This window comes from Osmia lignaria, unplaced genomic scaffold, assembly GCF_051020975.1.
Source record: "Osmia lignaria lignaria isolate PbOS001 unplaced genomic scaffold, iyOsmLign1 scaffold0002, whole genome shotgun sequence".
Classification (NCBI taxonomy): Eukaryota; Metazoa; Arthropoda; class Insecta; order Hymenoptera; family Megachilidae; genus Osmia; species Osmia lignaria.
The window spans coordinates 2,912,660-2,930,950 of record NW_027478159.1 but is presented as its reverse complement, the minus strand read 5'-3'; positions in this window follow the sequence as shown (position 1 = coordinate 2,930,950).

Genomic DNA, 18,291 nt, shown 5'->3' with positions numbered 1-18,291 from the left:
TTTGATCAGACGCGTAGTTCTCGAGATATATCAAGATATTTAAAAGTTCCGAAGCCGCACCAACATAATAGAGATGCAGAAACACCGTGGCCCCTTTCTTTGAGATAACTCTGCACTATTGCGAGCTGCAAATGCCACTTCCAGCTTAGCTGTGCAGAGGAAGAACAACAAGAAGAAGAAATATCTCGAAATATGTCCGTCAGGCCAGTTCCTTTGAGCTGAATCTGCAAATATCTCGGAAACGAAGCGAGCTATGGCAAAATGTTAAGAGACGTTTTTTGTAGAGAATTATGTTTCCTACAATTTATGTTCTATGATATTTTTTGATCAGAAGCGTAGTTTTCGAGATATATCGAGATATTTAAAAGTTCCGAAGCCGCACCAACATAATAGAGATACAGAAACACCGTGGCCCCTTTCTTTGAGATAACTCTGCACTAGTGCGAGCCGCAAATGCCACTTCCAGCTTAGCTGTGCAGAAGAAGAACAACAAGAAGAAGAAATATCTCGAAATATGTCCACCAGGCCCCTTCCCTTGAGATATATCTGCAAATATCTCGGAAACGAAGTGAGCTATGGCAAAATGTTAAGAGACCGTTTTTGTAGAGAATTAAGTTTCCTACTTTTTATGTTCTATGACATTTTTTGATCAGACGCGTAGTTCTCGAGATATATCAAGATATTTAAAAGTTCCGAAGCTGCACCAACATAATAGAGGTACAGAAACACCGTGGCCTCTTTCTTTGAGATAACTCTGCACTATTGCGAGCTGCAAATGCCACTTCGAGCTTAGCTGTGCAGAAGAAGAACAACAAGAAGAAGAAATATCTCGAAATATGTCCGTCAGACCCCTTCCCCTGAGATGAATCTGCAAATATCTCGGAAACGAAGCGAGCTATGGCAAAATGTTAAGAGACGTTTTTTGTAGAGAATTATGTTTCCTACAATTTATGTTCTATGATATTTTTTGATCAGAAGCGTAGTTTTCGAGATATATCGAGATATTTAAAAGTTCCGAAGCCGCACCAACATGATAGAGATACAGAAACACCGTGGCCCCTTTCTTTGAGATAACTCTGCACTATTGCGAGCTGCAAATGCCACTTCCAGCTTAGCTGTGCAGAGGAAGAACAACAAGAAGAAGAAATATCTCGAAATATGTCCGTCAGGCCAGTTCCTTTGAGCTGAATCTGCAAATATCTCGGAAACGAAGCGAGCTATGGCAAAATGTTAAGAGACGTTTTTTGTAGAGAATTATGTTTCCTACAATTTATGTTCTATGATATTTTTTGATCAGAAGCGTAGTTTTCGAGATATATCGAGATATTTAAAAGTTCCGAAGCCGCACCAACATAATAGGGATACAGAAACACCGTGGCCCCTTTCTTTGAGATAACTCTGCACTAGTGCGAGCCGCAAATGCCACTTCCAGCTTAGCTGTGCAGAAGAAGAACAACAAGAAGAAGAAATATGTCGAAATATGTCCGTCAGGCCCCTTCCCTTGAGATAAATCTGCAAATATCTCGGAAACGAAGCGAGCTATGGCAAAATGTTAAGAGACCTTTTTTGTAGAGAATTATGTTTTCTACAATTTATGTTCTATGATATTTTTTGATCAGAAGCGTAGTTTTCGAGATATATCGAGATATTTAAAAGTTCCGAAGCCGCACCAACATAATAGAGATACAGAAACACCGTGGCCCCTTTCTTTGAGATAACTCTGCACTAGTGCGAGCTGCAAATGCCACTTCCAGCTTAGCTGTGCAGAAGAAGAACAACAAGAAGAAGAAATATCTCGAAATATGTCCGTCAGGCCCCTTCCCTTGAGATAAATCTGCAAATATCTCGGAAACGAAGCGAGCTATGGCAAAAGGTTAAGAGACCTTTTTTGTAGAGAATTAAGTTTCCTACTTTTTATGTTCTATGATATTTTTCGATCAGAGGCGTAGTTCTCGAGATATATCAAGATATTTAAAAGTTCCGAAGCCGCACCAACATAATAGAGATACAGAAACACCGTGGCCCCTTTCTTTGGGATAACTCTGCACTATTGCGAGCTGCAAATGCCACTTCCAGCTTAGCTGTGCAGAAGAAGAACAACAAGAAGAAGAAATATCTCGAAATACGTCCGTCAGGCCACTTCCCTTGAGATAAATCTGCAAATATCTCGGAAACGAAGCGAGCTATGGCAAAATGTTAAGAGACCTTTTTTGTAGAGAATTAAGTTTCCTACTTTTTATGTTCGATGATATTTTTTGATCAGATGCGTAGTTCTCGAGATATATCAAGATATTTAAAAGTTCTGAAGCTGCACCAACATAATAGAGGTACAGAAACACCGTGGCCTCTTTCTTTGAGATAACTCTGCACTATTGCGAGCTGCAAATGCCACTTCGAGCTTAGCTGTGCAGAAGAAGAACAACAAGAAGAAGAAATATCTCGAAATATGTCCGTCAGACCCCTTCCCCTGAGATGAATCTGCAAATATCTCGGAAACGAAGCGAGCTATGGCAAAATGTTAAGAGACCTTTTTTGTAGAGAATAATGTTTCCTACAATTTACGTTCTATGATATTTTTTGATCAGAAGCGTAGTTCTCGAGATATATCAAGATATTTAAAAGTTCCGAAGCCGCACCAACATAATAGAGATACAGAAACACCGTGGCCCCTTTCTTTGAGATAACTCTGCACTAGTGCGAGCCGCAAATGCCACTTCCAGCTTAGCTGTGCAGAAGAAGAACAACAAGAAGAAGAAATATCTCGAAATATGTCCGTCAGGCCCCTTCCCTTGAGATAAATATGCAAATATCTCGGAAACGAAGCGAGCTATGGCAAAATGTTAAGAGACCGTTGTTGTAGAGAATTAAGTTTCCTACTTTTTATGTTCTATGATATTTTTTGATCAGAAGCGTAGTTTTCGAGATATATCGAGATATTTAAAAGTTCCGAAGCCGCACCAACATAATAGGGATACAGAAACACCGTGGCCCCTTTCTTTGAGATAACTCTGCACTAGTGCGAGCCGCAAATGCCACTTCCAGCTTAGCTGTGCAGAAGAAGAACAACAAGAAGAAGAAATATCTCGAAATATGTCCGTCAGGCCCCTTCCCTTGAGATAAATCTGCAAATATCTCGGAAACGAAGCGAGCTATGGCAAAATGTTAAGAGACCTTTTTTGTGGAGAATTATGTTTTCTACAATTTATGTTCTATGATATTTTTTGATCAGAAGCGTAGTTTTCGAGATATATCGAGATATTTAGAAGTTCCGAAGCCGCACCAACATAATAGAGATACAGAAACACCGTGGCCCCTTTCTTTGAGATAACTCTGCACTAGTGCGAGCTGCAAATGCCACTTCCAGCTTAGCTGTGCAGAAGAAGAACAACAAGAAGAAGAAATATCTCGAAATATGTCCGTCAGGCCCCTTCCCTTGAGATAAATCTGCAAATATCTCGGAAACGAAGCGAGCTATGGCAAAAGGTTAAGAGACCTTTTTTGTAGAGAATTAAGTTTCCTACTTTTTATGTTCTATGATATTTTTTGATCAGATGCGTAGTTCTCGAGATATATCAAGATATTTAAAAGTTCCGAAGCCGCACCAACATAATAGAGATACAGAAACACCGTGGCCCCTTTCTTTGAGATAACTCTGCACTAGTGCGAGCCGCAAATGCCACTTCCAGCTTAGCTGTGCAGAAGAAGAACAACAAGAAGAAGAAATATCTCGAAATATGTCCGACAGGCCCCTTCCCTTGAGATAAATCTGCAAATATCTCGGAAACGAAGCGAGCTATGGCGAAATGTTAAGAGACCTTTTTTGTAGAGAATTAAGTTTCCTACTTTTTATCTTCTATGATATTTTTTGATCAGATCCGTAGTTCTCGAAATGTATCAAGATATTTAAAAGTTCCGAAGCCGCACCAACATAATAGAGATACAGAAACACGGTGGCCCCTCTCTTTGAGATAACTCTGCACTATTGCGAGCTGCAAATGCCACTTCCAGCTTAGCTGTGCAGAAGAAGAACAACAAGAAGAAGAAATATCTCGAAATATGTCCGTCACGCCCCTTCCCTTGAGATATATCTGCAAATATCTCGGAAACGAAGCGAGCTATGGCAAAATGTTTAGAGACCTTTCTTGTAGAGAATTAAGTTTCCTACTTTTTATGTAGTATGATATTTTTTGATCAGATGCGTAGTTCTCGAGATATATCAAGATATTTAAAAGTTCCGAAGCCGCACCAACATGATAGAGATACAGAAACACCGTGGCCCCTTTCTTTGAGATAACTCTGCACTATTGCGCGCTGCAAATGCCACTTCCAGCTTAGCTGTGCAGAAGAAGAACAACAAAAAGAAGAAATATCTCGAAATATGTCCGTCAGGCCCCTTCCCTTGAGATAAATCTGCAAATATCTCGGAAACGAAGCGAGCTATGGCAAAATGTTAAGAGACCTTTTTTGTAGAGAATTAAGTTTCCTACTTTTTATGTTCTATGATATTTTTCGATCAGAGGCGTAGTTCTCGAGATATATCAAGATATTTAAAAGTTCCGAAGCCGCACCAACATAATACAGATACAGAAACACCATGGCCCCTTTCTTTGAGATAACTCTGCACGATTGCGAGCTGGAAATGCCACTTTCAGTTTAGCTGTGCAGAAGAAGAACAACAAGAAGAAGAAATATCTCGAAATATGTTCGTTAGGCCCCTTCCCTTGAGATAAATCTGCAAATATCTCGGAAACGAAGCGAGCTATGGCAAAATGTTAAGCGACCTTTTTTGTAGAGAATTAAGTTTCCTACTTTTTATGTTCTATGATATTTTTTGATCAGAAGCGTAGTTTTCGAGATATATCGAGATATTTAAAAGTTCCGAAGCCCCCCCACATAATAGAGATACAGAAACACCGTGGCCCCTTTCTTTGAGATAACTCTGCACTAGTGCGAGCCGCAAATGCCACTTCCAGCTTAGCTGTGCAGAAGAAGAACAACAAGAAGAAGAAATATCTCGAAATATGTCCGTCAGGCCCCTTCCCTTGAGATAAATCTGCAAATATCTCGGAAACGAAGCGAGCTATGGCAAAATGTTAAGAGACCTTTTTTGTAGAGAATTAAGTTTCCTACTTTTTATGTTCTATGATATTTTTTGATCAGATGCGTAGTTCTCGAGATATATCAAGATATTTAAAAGTTCCGAAGCCGCACCAACATAATAGAGATACAGAAACACCGTGGCCCCTTTCTTTGAGATAACTCTGCACTATTGCGAGCTGGAAATGCCACTTCCAGTTTAGCTGTGCAGAAGAAGAACAACAAGAAGAAGAAATATCTCGAAATATGTCCGTTAGGCCCCTTCCCTTGAGATAAATCTGCAAATATCTCGGAAACGAAGCGAGCTATGGCAAAATGTTAAGAGACCTTTTTTGTAGAGAATTAAGTTTCCTACTTTTTATGTTCTATGATATTTTTTGATCAGAAGCGTAGTTTTCGAGATATATCGAGATATTTAAAAGTTCCGAAGCCGCACCAACATAATAGAGATACAGAAACACCGTGGCCCCTTTCTTTGAGATAACTCTGCACTAGTGCGAGCCGCAAATGCCACTTCCAGCTTAGCTGTGCAGAAGAAGAACAACAAGAAGAAGAAATATCTCGAAATATGTCCGTCAGGCCCCTTCCCTTGAGATATATCTGCAAATATCTCGGAAACGAAGCGAGCTATGGCAAAATGTTAAGAGACCTTTTTTGTAGAGAATTAAGTTTCCTACTTTTTATGTTCTATGATATTTTTTGATCAGATGCGTAGTTCTCGAGATATATCAAGATATTTAAAAGTTCCGAAGCCGCACCAACATAATAGAGATACAGAAACACCGTGGCCCCTTTCTTTGAGATAACTCTGCACTAGTGCGAGCCGCAAATGCCACTTCCAGCTTAGCTGTGCAGAAGAAGAACAACAAGAAGAAGAAATATCTCGAAATATGTCCGTCAGGCCCCTTCCCTTGAGATAAATCTGCAAATATCTCGGAAACGAAGCGAGCTATGGCAAAATGTTAAGAGACCTTTTTTGTAGAGAATTAAGTTTCCTACTTTTTATGTTCTATGATATTTTTTGATCAGATGCGTAGTTCTCGAGATATATCAAGATATTTAAAAGTTCCGAAGCTGCACCAACATAATAGAGATACAGAAACACCGTGGCCCCTTTCTTTGAGATAACTCTGCACTATTGCGAGCTGGAAATGCCACTTCCAGTTTAGCTGTGCAGAAGAAGAACAACAAGAAGAAGAAATATCTCGAAATATGTCCGTTAGGCCCCTTCCCTTGAGATAAATCTGCAAATATCTCGGAAACGAAGCGAGCTATGGCAAAATGTTAAGAGACCTTTTTTGTAGAGAATTAAGTTTCCTACTTTTTATGTTCTATGATATTTTTTGATCAGAAGCGTAGTTTTCGAGATATATCGAGATATTTAAAAGTTCCGAAGCCGCACCAACATAATAGAGATACAGAAACACCGTGGCCCCTTTCTTTGAGATAACTCTGCACTAGTGCGAGCCGCAAATGCCACTTCCAGCTTAGCTGTGCAGAAGAAGAACAACAAGAAGAAGAAATATCTCGAAATATGTCCGTGAGGCCCCTTCCCTTGAGATATATCTGCAAATATCTCGGAAACGAAGCGAGCTATGGCAAAATGTTAAGAGACCTTTTTTGTAGAGAATTAAGTTTCCTACTTTTTATGTTCTATGATATTTTTTGATCAGATGCGTCGTTCTCGAGATATATCCAGATATTTAAAAGTTCCGAAGCCGCACCAACATAATAGAGATACAGAAACACCGTGGCCCCTTTCTTTGAGATAACTCTGCACTAGTGCGAGCCGCAAATGCCACTTCCAGCTTAGCTGTGCAGAAGAAGAACAACAAGAAGAAGAAATATCTCGAAATATGTCCGTCAGGCCCCTTCCCTTGAGATAAATCTGCAAATATCTCGGAAACGAAGCGAGCTATGGCAAAATGTTAAGAGACCTTTTTTGTAGAGAATTAAGTTTCCTACTTTTTATGTTCTATGATATTTTTTGATCAGATGCGTAGTTCTCGAGATATATCAAGATATTTAAAAGTTCCGAAGCCGCACCAACATAATAGAGATACAGAAACACCGTGGCCCCTTTCTTTGAGATAACTCTGCACTATTGCGAGCTGGAAATGCCACTTCCAGTTTAGCTGTGCAGAAGAAGAACAACAAGAAGAAGAAATATCTCGAAATATGTCCGTTAGGCCCCTTCCCTTGAGATAAATCTGCAAATATCTCGGAAACCAAGCGAGCTATGGCAAAATGTTAAGAGACCTTTTTTGTAGAGAATTAAGTTTCCTACTTTTTATGTTCTATGATATTTTTTGATCAGAAGCGTAGTTTTCGAGATATATCGAGATATTTAAAAGTTCCGAAGCCGCACCAACATAATAGAGATACAGAAACAACGTGGCCCCTTTCTTTGAGATAACTTTGCACTAGTGCGAGCCGCAAATGCCACTTCCAGCTTAGCTGTGCAGAAGAAGAACAACAAGAAGAAGAAATATCTCGAAATATGTCCGTCAGGCCCCTTCCCTTGAGATAAATCTGCAAATATCTCGGAAACGAAGCGAGCTATGGCAAAATGTTAAGAGACCTTTTTTGTAGAGAATTAAGTTTCCTACTTTTTATGTTCTATGATATTTTTTGATCAGATGCGTAGTTCTCGAGATATATCAAGATATTTAAAAGTTCCGAAGCTGCACCAACATAATAGAGATACAGAAACACCGTGGCCCCTTTCTTTGAGATAACTCTGCACTATTGCGAGCTGGAAATGCCACTTCCAGTTTAGCTGTGCAGAAGAAGAACAACAAGAAGAAGAAATATCTCGAAATATGTCCGTTAGGCCCCTTCCCTTGAGATAAATCTGCAAATATCTCGGAAACGAAGCGAGCTATGGCAAAATGTTAAGAGACCTTTTTTGTAGAGAATTAAGTTTCCTACTTTTTATGTTCTATGATATTTTTTGATCAGAAGCGTAGTTTTCGAGATATATCGAGATATTTAAAAGTTCCGAAGCCGCACCAACATAATAGAGATACAGAAACACCGTGGCCCCTTTCTTTGAGATAACTCTGCACTAGTGCGAGCCGCAAATGCCACTTCCAGCTTAGCTGTGCAGAAGAAGAACAACAAGAAGAAGAAATATCTCGAAATATGTCCGTCAGGCCCCTTCCCTTGAGATATATCTGCAAATATCTCGGAAACGAAGCGAGCTATGGCAAAATGTTAAGAGACCTTTTTTGTAGAGAATTAAGTTTCCTACTTTTTATGTTCTATGATATTTTTTGATCAGATGCGTCGTTCTCGAGATATATCCAGATATTTAAAAGTTCCGAAGCCGCACCAACATAATAGAGATACAGAAACACCGTGGCCCCTTTCTTTGAGATAACTCTGCACTAGTGCGAGCCGCAAATGCCACTTCCAGCTTAGCTGTGCAGAAGAAGAACAACAAGAAGAAGAAATATCTCGAAATATGTCCGTCAGGCCCCTTCCCTTGAGATAAATCTGCAAATATCTCGGAAACGAAGCGAGCTATGGCAAAATGTTAAGAGACCTTTTTTGTAGAGAATTAAGTTTCCTACTTTTTATGTTCTATGATATTTTTTGATCAGATGCGTAGTTCTCGAGATATATCAAGATATTTAAAAGTTCCGAAGCCGCACCAACATAATAGAGATACAGAAACACCGTGGCCCCTTTCTTTGAGATAACTCTGCACTATTGCGAGCTGGAAATGCCACTTCCAGTTTAGCTGTGCAGAAGAAGAACAACAAGAAGAAGAAATATCTCGAAATATGTCCGTTAGGCCCCTTCCCTTGAGATAAATCTGCAAATATCTCGGAAACCAAGCGAGCTATGGCAAAATGTTAAGAGACCTTTTTTGTAGAGAATTAAGTTTCCTACTTTTTATGTTCTATGATATTTTTTGATCAGAAGCGTAGTTTTCGAGATATATCGAGATATTTAAAAGTTCCGAAGCCGCACCAACATAATAGAGATACAGAAACAACGTGGCCCCTTTCTTTGAGATAACTTTGCACTAGTGCGAGCCGCAAATGCCACTTCCAGCTTAGCTGTGCAGAAGAAGAACAACAAGAAGAAGAAATATCTCGAAATATGTCCGTCAGGCCCCTTCCCTTGAGATAAATATGCAAATATCTCGGAAACGAAGCGAGCTATGGCAAAATGTTAAGAGACCTTTTTTGTAGAGAGTTAAGTTTCCTACTTTTTATGTTCTATGATATTTTTTGATCAGATGCGTAGTTCTCGAGATATATCAAGATATTTAAAAGTTCCGAAGCCGCAACAACATAATAGAGATACAGAAACACCGTGGCCCCTTTCTTTGAGATAACTCTGCACTAGTGCGAGCGGCAAATGCCACTTCCAGCTTAGCTGTGCAGAAGAAGAACAACAAGAAGAAGAAATATCTCGAAATATGTCCGTCAGGCCACTTCCCTTGAGATAAATCTGCAAATATCTCGGAAACGAAGCGAGCTATGGCAAAATGTTAAGAGACCTTTTTTGTAGAGAATGAAGTTTCCTACTTTTTATGTTCTATGATATTTTTTGATCAGATGCTTAGTTCTCGAGATATATCAAGATATTTAAAAGTTCCGAAGCCGCACCAACATAATAGAGATACAGAAACACCGTGGCCCCTTTCTGTGAGATAACTCTGCAATATTGCGAGCTGCAAATGCCACTTCCAGCTTAGCTGTGCAGAGGAAGAACAACAAGAAGAAGAAATATCTCGAAATATGTCCGTCAGGCCAGTTCCTTTGAGCTGAATCTGCAAATATCTCGGAAACGAAGCGAGCTATGGCAAAATGTTAAGAGACCTTTTTTGTAGAGAATTAAGTTTCCTACTTTTTATGTTCGATGATATTTTTTGATCAGATGCGTAGTTCTCGAGATATATCAAGATATTTAAAAGTTCCGAAGCTGCACCAACATAATAGAGGTACAGAAACACCGTGGCCTCTTTCTTTGAGATAACTCTGCACTATTGCGAGCTGCAAATGCCACTTCGAGCTTAGCTGTGCAGAAGAAGAACAACAAGAAGAAGAAATATCTCGAAATATGTCCGTCAGACCCCTTCCCTTGAGATGAATCTGCAAATATCTCGGAAACGAAGCGAGCTATGGCAAAATGTTAAGAGACCTTTTTTGTAGAGAATTAAGTTTCCTACTTTTTATGTTCTATGATATTTTTTGATCAGAAGCGTAGTTTTCGAGATATATCGAGATATTTAAAAGTTCCGAAGCCGCACCAACATAATAGAGATACAGAAACACCGTGGCCCCTTTCTTTGAGATAACTCTGCACTAGTGCGAGCCGCAAATGCCACTTCCAGCTTAGCTGTGCAGAAGAAGAACAACAAGAAGAAGAAATATCTCGAAATATGTCCGTCAGGCCCCTTCCCTTGAGATAAATATGCAAATATCTCGGAAACGAAGCGAGCTATGGCAAAATGTTAAGAGATCTTTTTTGTAGAGAATTAAGTTTCCTACTTTTTATGTTCTATGATATTTTTTGATCAGATGCGTAGTTCTCGAGATATATCAAGATATTTAAAAGTTCCGAAGCCGCACCAACATAATAGAGATACAGAAACACCGTGGCCCCTTTCTTTGAGATAACTCTGCACTATTGCGAGCTGGAAATGCCACTTCCAGTTTAGCTGTGCAGAAGAAGAACAACAAGAAGAAGAAATATCTCGAAATATGTCCGTCAGGCCCCTTCCCTTGAGATATATCTGCAAATATCTCGGAAACGAAGCGAGCTATGGCAAAATGTTAAGAGACCTTTTTTGTAGAGAATTAAGTTTCCTACTTTTTATGTTGTATGATATTTTTTGATCAGATGCGTAGTTCTCGAGATATATCAAGATATTTAAAAGTTCCGAAGCCGCACCAACATAATAGAGATACAGAAACACCGTGGCCCCTTTCTTTGAGATAACTCTGCACTAGTGCGAGCCGCAAATGCCACTTCCAGCTTAGCTGTGCAGAAGAAGAACAACAAGAAGAAGAAATATCTCGAAATATGTCCGTCAGGCCCCTTCCCTTGAGATAAATCTGCAAATATCTCGGAAACGAAGCGAGCTATGGCAAAATGTTAAGAGACCTTTTTTGTAGAGAATTAAGTTTCCTACTTTTTATGTTCTATGATATTTTTTGATCAGATGCGTAGTTCTCGAGATATATCAAGATATTTAAAAGTTCCGAAGCCGCACCAACATAATAGAGATACAGAAACACCGTGGCCCCTTTCTTTGAGATAACTCTGCACTATTGCGAGCTGGAAATGCCACTTCCAGTTTAGCTGTGCAGAAGAAGAACAACAAGAAGAAGAAATATCTCGAAATATGTCCGTTAGGCCCCTTCCCTTGACATAAATCTGCAAATATCTCGGAAACCAAGCGAGCTATGGCAAAATGTTAAGAGACCTTTTTTGTAGAGAATTAAGTTTCCTACTTTTTATGTTCTATGATATTTTTTGATCAGAAGCGGAGTTTTCGAGATATATCGAGATATTTAAAAGTTCCGAAGCCGCACCAACATAATAGAGATACAGAAACAACGTGGCCCCTTTCTTTGAGATAACTTTGCACTAGTGCGAGCCGCAAATGCCACTTCCAGCTTAGCTGTGCAGAAGAAGAACAACAAGAAGAAGAAATATCTCGAAATATGTCCGTCAGGCCCCTTCCCTTGAGATAAATATGCAAATATCTCGGAAACGAAGCGAGCTATGGCAAAATCTTAAGAGACCTTTTTTGTAGAGAATTAAGTTTCCTACTTTTTATGTTCTATGATATTTTTTGATCAGATGCGTAGTTCTCGAGATATATCAAGATATTTAAAAGTTCCGAAGCCGCACCAACATAATAGAGATACAGAAACACCGTGGCCCCTTTCTTTGAGATAACTCTGCACTAGTGCGAGCGGCAAATGCCACTTCCAGCTTAGCTGTGCAGAAGAAGAACAACAAGAAGAAGAAATATCTCGAAATATGTCCGTCAGGCCACTTCCCTTGAGATAAATCTGCAAATATCTCGGAAACGAAGCGAGCTATGGCAAAATGTTAAGAGACCTTTTTTGTAGAGAATTAAGTTTCCTACTTTTTATGTTCTATGATATTTTTTGATCAGATGCTTAGTTCTCGAGATATATCAAGATATTTAAAAGTTCCGAAGCCGCACCAACATAATAGAGATACAGAAACACCGTGGCCCCTTTCTGTGAGATAACTCTGCAATATTGCGAGCTGCAAATGCCACTTCCAGCTTAGCTGTGCAGAGGAAGAACAACAAGAAGAAGAAATATCTCGAAATATGTCCGTCAGGCCAGTTCCTTTGAGCTGAATCTGCAAATATCTCGGAAACGAAGCGAGCGATGGCAAAATGTTAAGAGACCTTTTTTGTAGAGAATTAAGTTTCCTACTTTTTATGTTCGATGATATTTTTTGATCAGATGCGTAGTTCTCGAGATATATCAAGATATTTAAAAGTTCCGAAGCTGCACCAACATAATAGAGGTACAGAAACACCGTGGCCTCTTTCTTTGAGATAACTCTGCACTATTGCGAGCTGCAAATGCCACCTCGAGCTTAGCTGTGCAGAAGAAGAACAACAAGAAGAAGAAATATCTCGAAATATGTCCGTCAGACCCCTTCCCTTGAGATGAATCTGCAAATATCTCGGAAACGAAGCGAGCTATGGCAAAATGTTAAGAGACCTTTTTTGTAGAGAATTAGTTTCCTACTTTTTATGTTCTATGATATTTTTTGATCAGAAGCGTAGTTTTCGAGATATATCGAGATATTTAAAAGTTCCGAAGCCGCACCAACATAATAGAGATACAGAAACACCGTGGCCCCTTTCTTTGAGATAACTCTGCACTAGTGCGAGCCGCAAATGCCACTTCCAGCTTAGCTGTGCAGAAGAAGAACAACAAGAAGAAGAAATACCTCGAAATATGTCCGTCAGGCCCCTTCCCTTGAGATAAATATGCAAATATCTCGGAAACGAAGCGAGCTATGGCAAAATGTTAAGAGATCTTTTTTGTAGAGAATTAAGTTTCCTACTTTTTATCTTCTATGATATTTTTTGATCAGATGCGTAGTTCTCGAGATATATCAAGATATTTAAAAGTTCCGAAGCCGCACCAACATAATAGAGATACAGAAACACCGTGGCCCCTTTCTTTGAGATAACTCTGCACTATTGCGAGCTGGAAATGCCACTTCCAGTTTAGCTGTGCAGAAGAAGAACAACAAGAAGAAGAAATATCTCGAAATATGTCCGTTAGGCCCCTTCCCTTGAGATAAATCTGCAAATATCTCGGAAACGAAGCGAGCTATGGCAAAATGTTAAGCGACCTTTTTTGTAGAGAATTAAGTTTCCTACTTTTTATGTTCTATGATATTTTTTGATCAGAAGCGTAGTTTTCGAGATATATCGAGATATTTAAAAGTTCCGAAGCCGCACCAACATAATAGAGATACAGAAACACCGTGGCCCCTTTCTTTGAGATAACTCTGCACTAGTGCGAGCCGCAAATGCCACTTCCAGCTTAGCTGTGCAGAAGAAGAACAACAAGAAGAAGAAATATCTCGAAATATGTCCGTCAGGCCCCTTCCCTTGAGATAAATATGCAAATATCTCGGAAACGAAGCGAGCTATGGCAAAATGTTAAGAGATCTTTTTTGTAGAGAATTAAGTTTCCTACTTTTTATGTTCTATGATATTTTTTGATCAGATGCGTAGTTCTCGAGATATATCAAGATATTTAAAAGTTCGGAAGCCGCACCAACATAATAGAGATACAGAAACACCGTGGCCCCTTTCTTTGAGATAACTCTGCACTATTGCGAGCTGGAAATGCCACTTCCAGTTTAGCTGTGCAGAAGAAGAACAACAAGAAGAAGAAATATCTCGAAATATGTCCGTTAGGCCCCTTCCCTTGAGATAAATCTGCAAATATCTCGGAAACGAAGCGAGCTATGGCAAAATGTTAAGCGACCTTTTTTGTAGAGAATTAAGTTTCCTACTTTTTATGTTCTATGATATTTTTTGATCAGAAGCGTAGTTTTCGAGATATATCGAGATATTTAAAAGTTCCGAAGCCGCACCAACATAATAGAGATACAGAAACACCGTGGCCCCTTTCTTTGAGATAACTCTGCACTAGTGCGAGCCGCAAATGCCACTTCCAGCTTAGCTGTGCAGAAGAAGAACAACAAGAAGAAGAAATATCTCGAAATATGTCCGTCAGGCCCCTTCCCTTGAGATAAATATGCAAATATCTCGGAAACGAAGCGAGCTATGGCAAAATGTTAAGAGATCTTTTTTGTAGAGAATTAAGTTTCCTACTTTTTATGTTCTATGATATTTTTTGATCAGATGCGTAGTTCTCGAGATATATCAAGATATTTAAAAGTTCCGAAGCCGCACCAACATAATAGAGATACAGAAACACCGTGGCCCCTTTCTTTGAGATAACTCTGCACTATTGCGAGCTGGAAATGCCACTTCCAGTTTAGCTGTGCAGAAGAAGAACAACAAGAAGAAGAAATATCTCGAAATATGTCCGTTAGGCCCCTTCCCTTGAGATAAATCTGCAAATATCTCGGAAACGAAGCGAGCTATGGCAAAATGTTAAGCGACCTTTTTTGTAGAGAATTAAGTTTCCTACTTTTTATGTTCTATGATATTTTTTGATCAGAAGCGTAGTTTTCGAGATATATCGAGATATTTAAAAGTTCCGAAGCCGCACCAACATAATAGAGATACAGAAACACCGTGGCCCCTTTCTTTGAGATAACTCTGCACTAGTGCGAGCCGCAAATGCCACTTCCAGCTTAGCTGTGCAGAAGAAGAACAACAAGAAGAAGAAATATCTCGAAATATGTCCGTCAGGCCCCTTCCCTTGAGATAAATCTGCAAATATCTCGGAAACGAAGCGAGCTATGGCAAAATGTTAAGAGACCTTTTTTGTAGAGAATTAAGTTTCCTACTTTTTATGTTCTATGATATTTTTTGATCAGATGCGTAGTTCTCGAGATATATCAAGATATTTAAAAGTTCCGAAGCCGCACCAACATAATAGAGATACAGAAACACCGTGGCCCCTTTCTTTGAGATAACTCTGCACTATTGCGAGCTGGAAATGCCACTTCCAGTTTAGCTGTGCAGAAGAAGAACAACAAGAAGAAGAAACATCTCGAAATATGTCCGTTAGGCCCCTTCCCTTGAGATAAATCTGCAAATATCTCGGAAACGAAGCGAGCTATGGCAAAATGTTAAGAGACCTTTTTTGTAGAGAATTAAGTTTCCTACTTTTTATGTTCTATGATATTTTTTGATCAGAAGCGTAGTTTTCGAGATATATCGAGATATTTAAAAGTTCCGAAGCCGCACCAACATAATAGAGATACAGAAACACCGTGGCCCCTTTCTTTGAGATAACTCTGCACTAGTGCGAGCCGCAAATGCCACTTCCAGCTTAGCTGTGCAGAAGAAGAACAACAAGAAGAAGAAATATCTCGAAATATGTCCGTCAGGCCCCTTCCCTTGAGATAAATATGCAAATATCTCGGAAACGAAGCGACGTATGGCAAAATGTTAAGAGATCTTTTTTGTAGAGAATTAAGTTTCCTACTTTTTATGTTCTATGATATTTTTTGATCAGATGCGTAGTTCTCGAGATATATCAAGATATTTAAAAGTTCCGAAGCCGCACCAACATAATAGAGATACAGAAACACCGTGGCCCCTTTCTTTGAGATAACTCTGCACTATTGCGAGCTGGAAATGCCACTTCCAGTTTAGCTGTGCAGAAGAAGAACAACAAGAAGAAGAAATTTCTCGAAATATGTCCGTTAGGCCCCTTCCCTTGAGATAAATCTGCAAATATCTCGGAAACGAAGCGAGCTATGGCAAAATGTTAAGCGACCTTTTTTGTAGAGAATTAAGTTTCCTACTTTTTATGTTCTATGATATTTTTTGATCAGAAGCGTAGTTTTCGAGATATATCGAGATATTTAAAAGTTCCGAAGCCGCACCAACATAATAGAGATACAGAAACACCGTGGCCCCTTTCTTTGAGATAACTCTGCACTAGTGCGAGCCGCAAATGCCACTTCCAGCTTAGCTGTGCAGAAGAAGAACAACAAGAAGAAGAAATATCTCGAAATATGTCCGTCAGGCCCCTTCCCTTGAGATAAATATGCAAATATCTCGGAAACGAAGCGAGCTATGGCAAAATGTTAAGAGATCTTTTTTGTAGAGAATTAAGTTTCCTACTTTTTATGTTCTATGATATTTTTTGATCAGATGCGTAGTTCTCGAGATATATCAAGATATTTAAAAGTTCCGAAGCCGCACCAACATAATAGAGATACAGAAACACCGTGGCCCCTTTCTTTGAGATAACTCTGCACTATTGCGAGCTGGAAATGCCACTTCCAGTTTAGCTGTGCAGAAGAAGAACAACAAGAAGAAGAAATATCTCGAAATATGTCCGTTAGGCCCCTTCCCTTGAGATAAATCTGCAAATATCTCGGAAACGAAGCGAGCTATGGCAAAATGTTAAGCGACCTTTTTTGTAGAGAATTAAGTTTCCTACTTTTTATGTTCTATGATATTTTTTGATCAGAAGCGTAGTTTTCGAGATATATCGAGATATTTAAAAGTTCCGAAGCCGCACCAACATAATAGAGATACAGAAACACCGTGGCCCCTTTCTTTGAGATAACTCTGCACTAGTGCGAGCCGCAAATGCCACTTCCAGCTTAGCTGTGCAGAAGAAGAACAACAAGAAGAAGAAATATCTCGAAATATGTCCGTCAGGCCCCTTCCCTTGAGATAAATCTGGAAATATCTCGGAAACGAAGCGAGCTATGGCAAAATGTTAAGAGACCTTTTTTGTAGAGAATTAAGTTTCCTACTTTTTATGTTCTATGATATTTTTTGATCAGATGCGTAGTTCTCGAGATATATCAAGATATTTAAAAGTTCCGAAGCCGCACCAACATAATAGAGATACAGAAACACCGTGGCCCCTTTCTTTGAGATAACTCTGCACTATTGCGAGCTGGAAATGCCACTTCCAGTTTAGCTGTGCAGAAGAAGAACAACAAGAAGAAGAAATATCTCGAAATATGTCCGTTAGGCCCCTTCCCTTGAGATAAATCTGCAAATATCTCGGAAACGAAGCGAGCTATGGCAAAATGTTAAGAGACCTTTTTTGTAGAGAATTAAGTTTCCTACTTTTTATGTTCTATGATATTTTTTGATCAGAAGCGTAGTTTTCGAGATATATCGAGATATTTAAAAGTTCCGAAGCCGCACCAACATAATAGAGATACAGAAACACCGTGGCCCCTTTCTTTGAGATAACTCTGCACTAGTGCGAGCCGCAAATGCCACTTCCAGCTTAGCTGTGCAGAAGAAGAACAACAAGAAGAAGAAATATCTCGAAATATGTCCGTCAGGCCCCTTCCCTTGAGATATATCTGCAAATATCTCGGAAACGAAGCGAGCTATGGCAAAATGTTAAGCGACCTTTTTTGTAGAGAATTAAGTTTCCTACTTTTTATGTTCTATGATATTTTTTGATCAGATGCGTAGTTCTCGAGATATATCAAGATATTTAAAAGTTCCGAAGCCGCACCAACATAATAGAGATACAGAAACACCGTGGCCCCTTTCTTTGAGATAACTCTGCACTAGTGCGAGCCGCAAATGCCACTTCCAGCTTAGCTGTGCAGAAGAAGAACAACAAGAAGAAGAAATATCTCGAAATATGTCCGTCAGGCCCCTTCCCTTGAGATAAATATGCAAATATCTCGGAAACGAAGCGAGCTATGGCAAAATGTTAAGAGACCTTTTTTGTAGAGAATTAAGTTTCCTACTTTCTATGTTCTATGATATTTTTTGATCAGATGCGTAGTTCTCGAGATATATCAAGATATTTAAAAGTTCCGAAGCCGCACCAACATAATAGAGATACAGAAACACCGTGGCCCCTTTCTTTGAGATAACTCTGCACTAGTGCGAGCCGCAAATGCCACTTCCAGCTTAGCTGTGCAGAAGAAGAACAACAAGAAGAAGAAATATCTCGAAATATGTCCGTCAGGCCCCTTCCCTTGAGATAAATCTGCAAATATCTCGGAAACGAAGCGAGCTATGGCAAA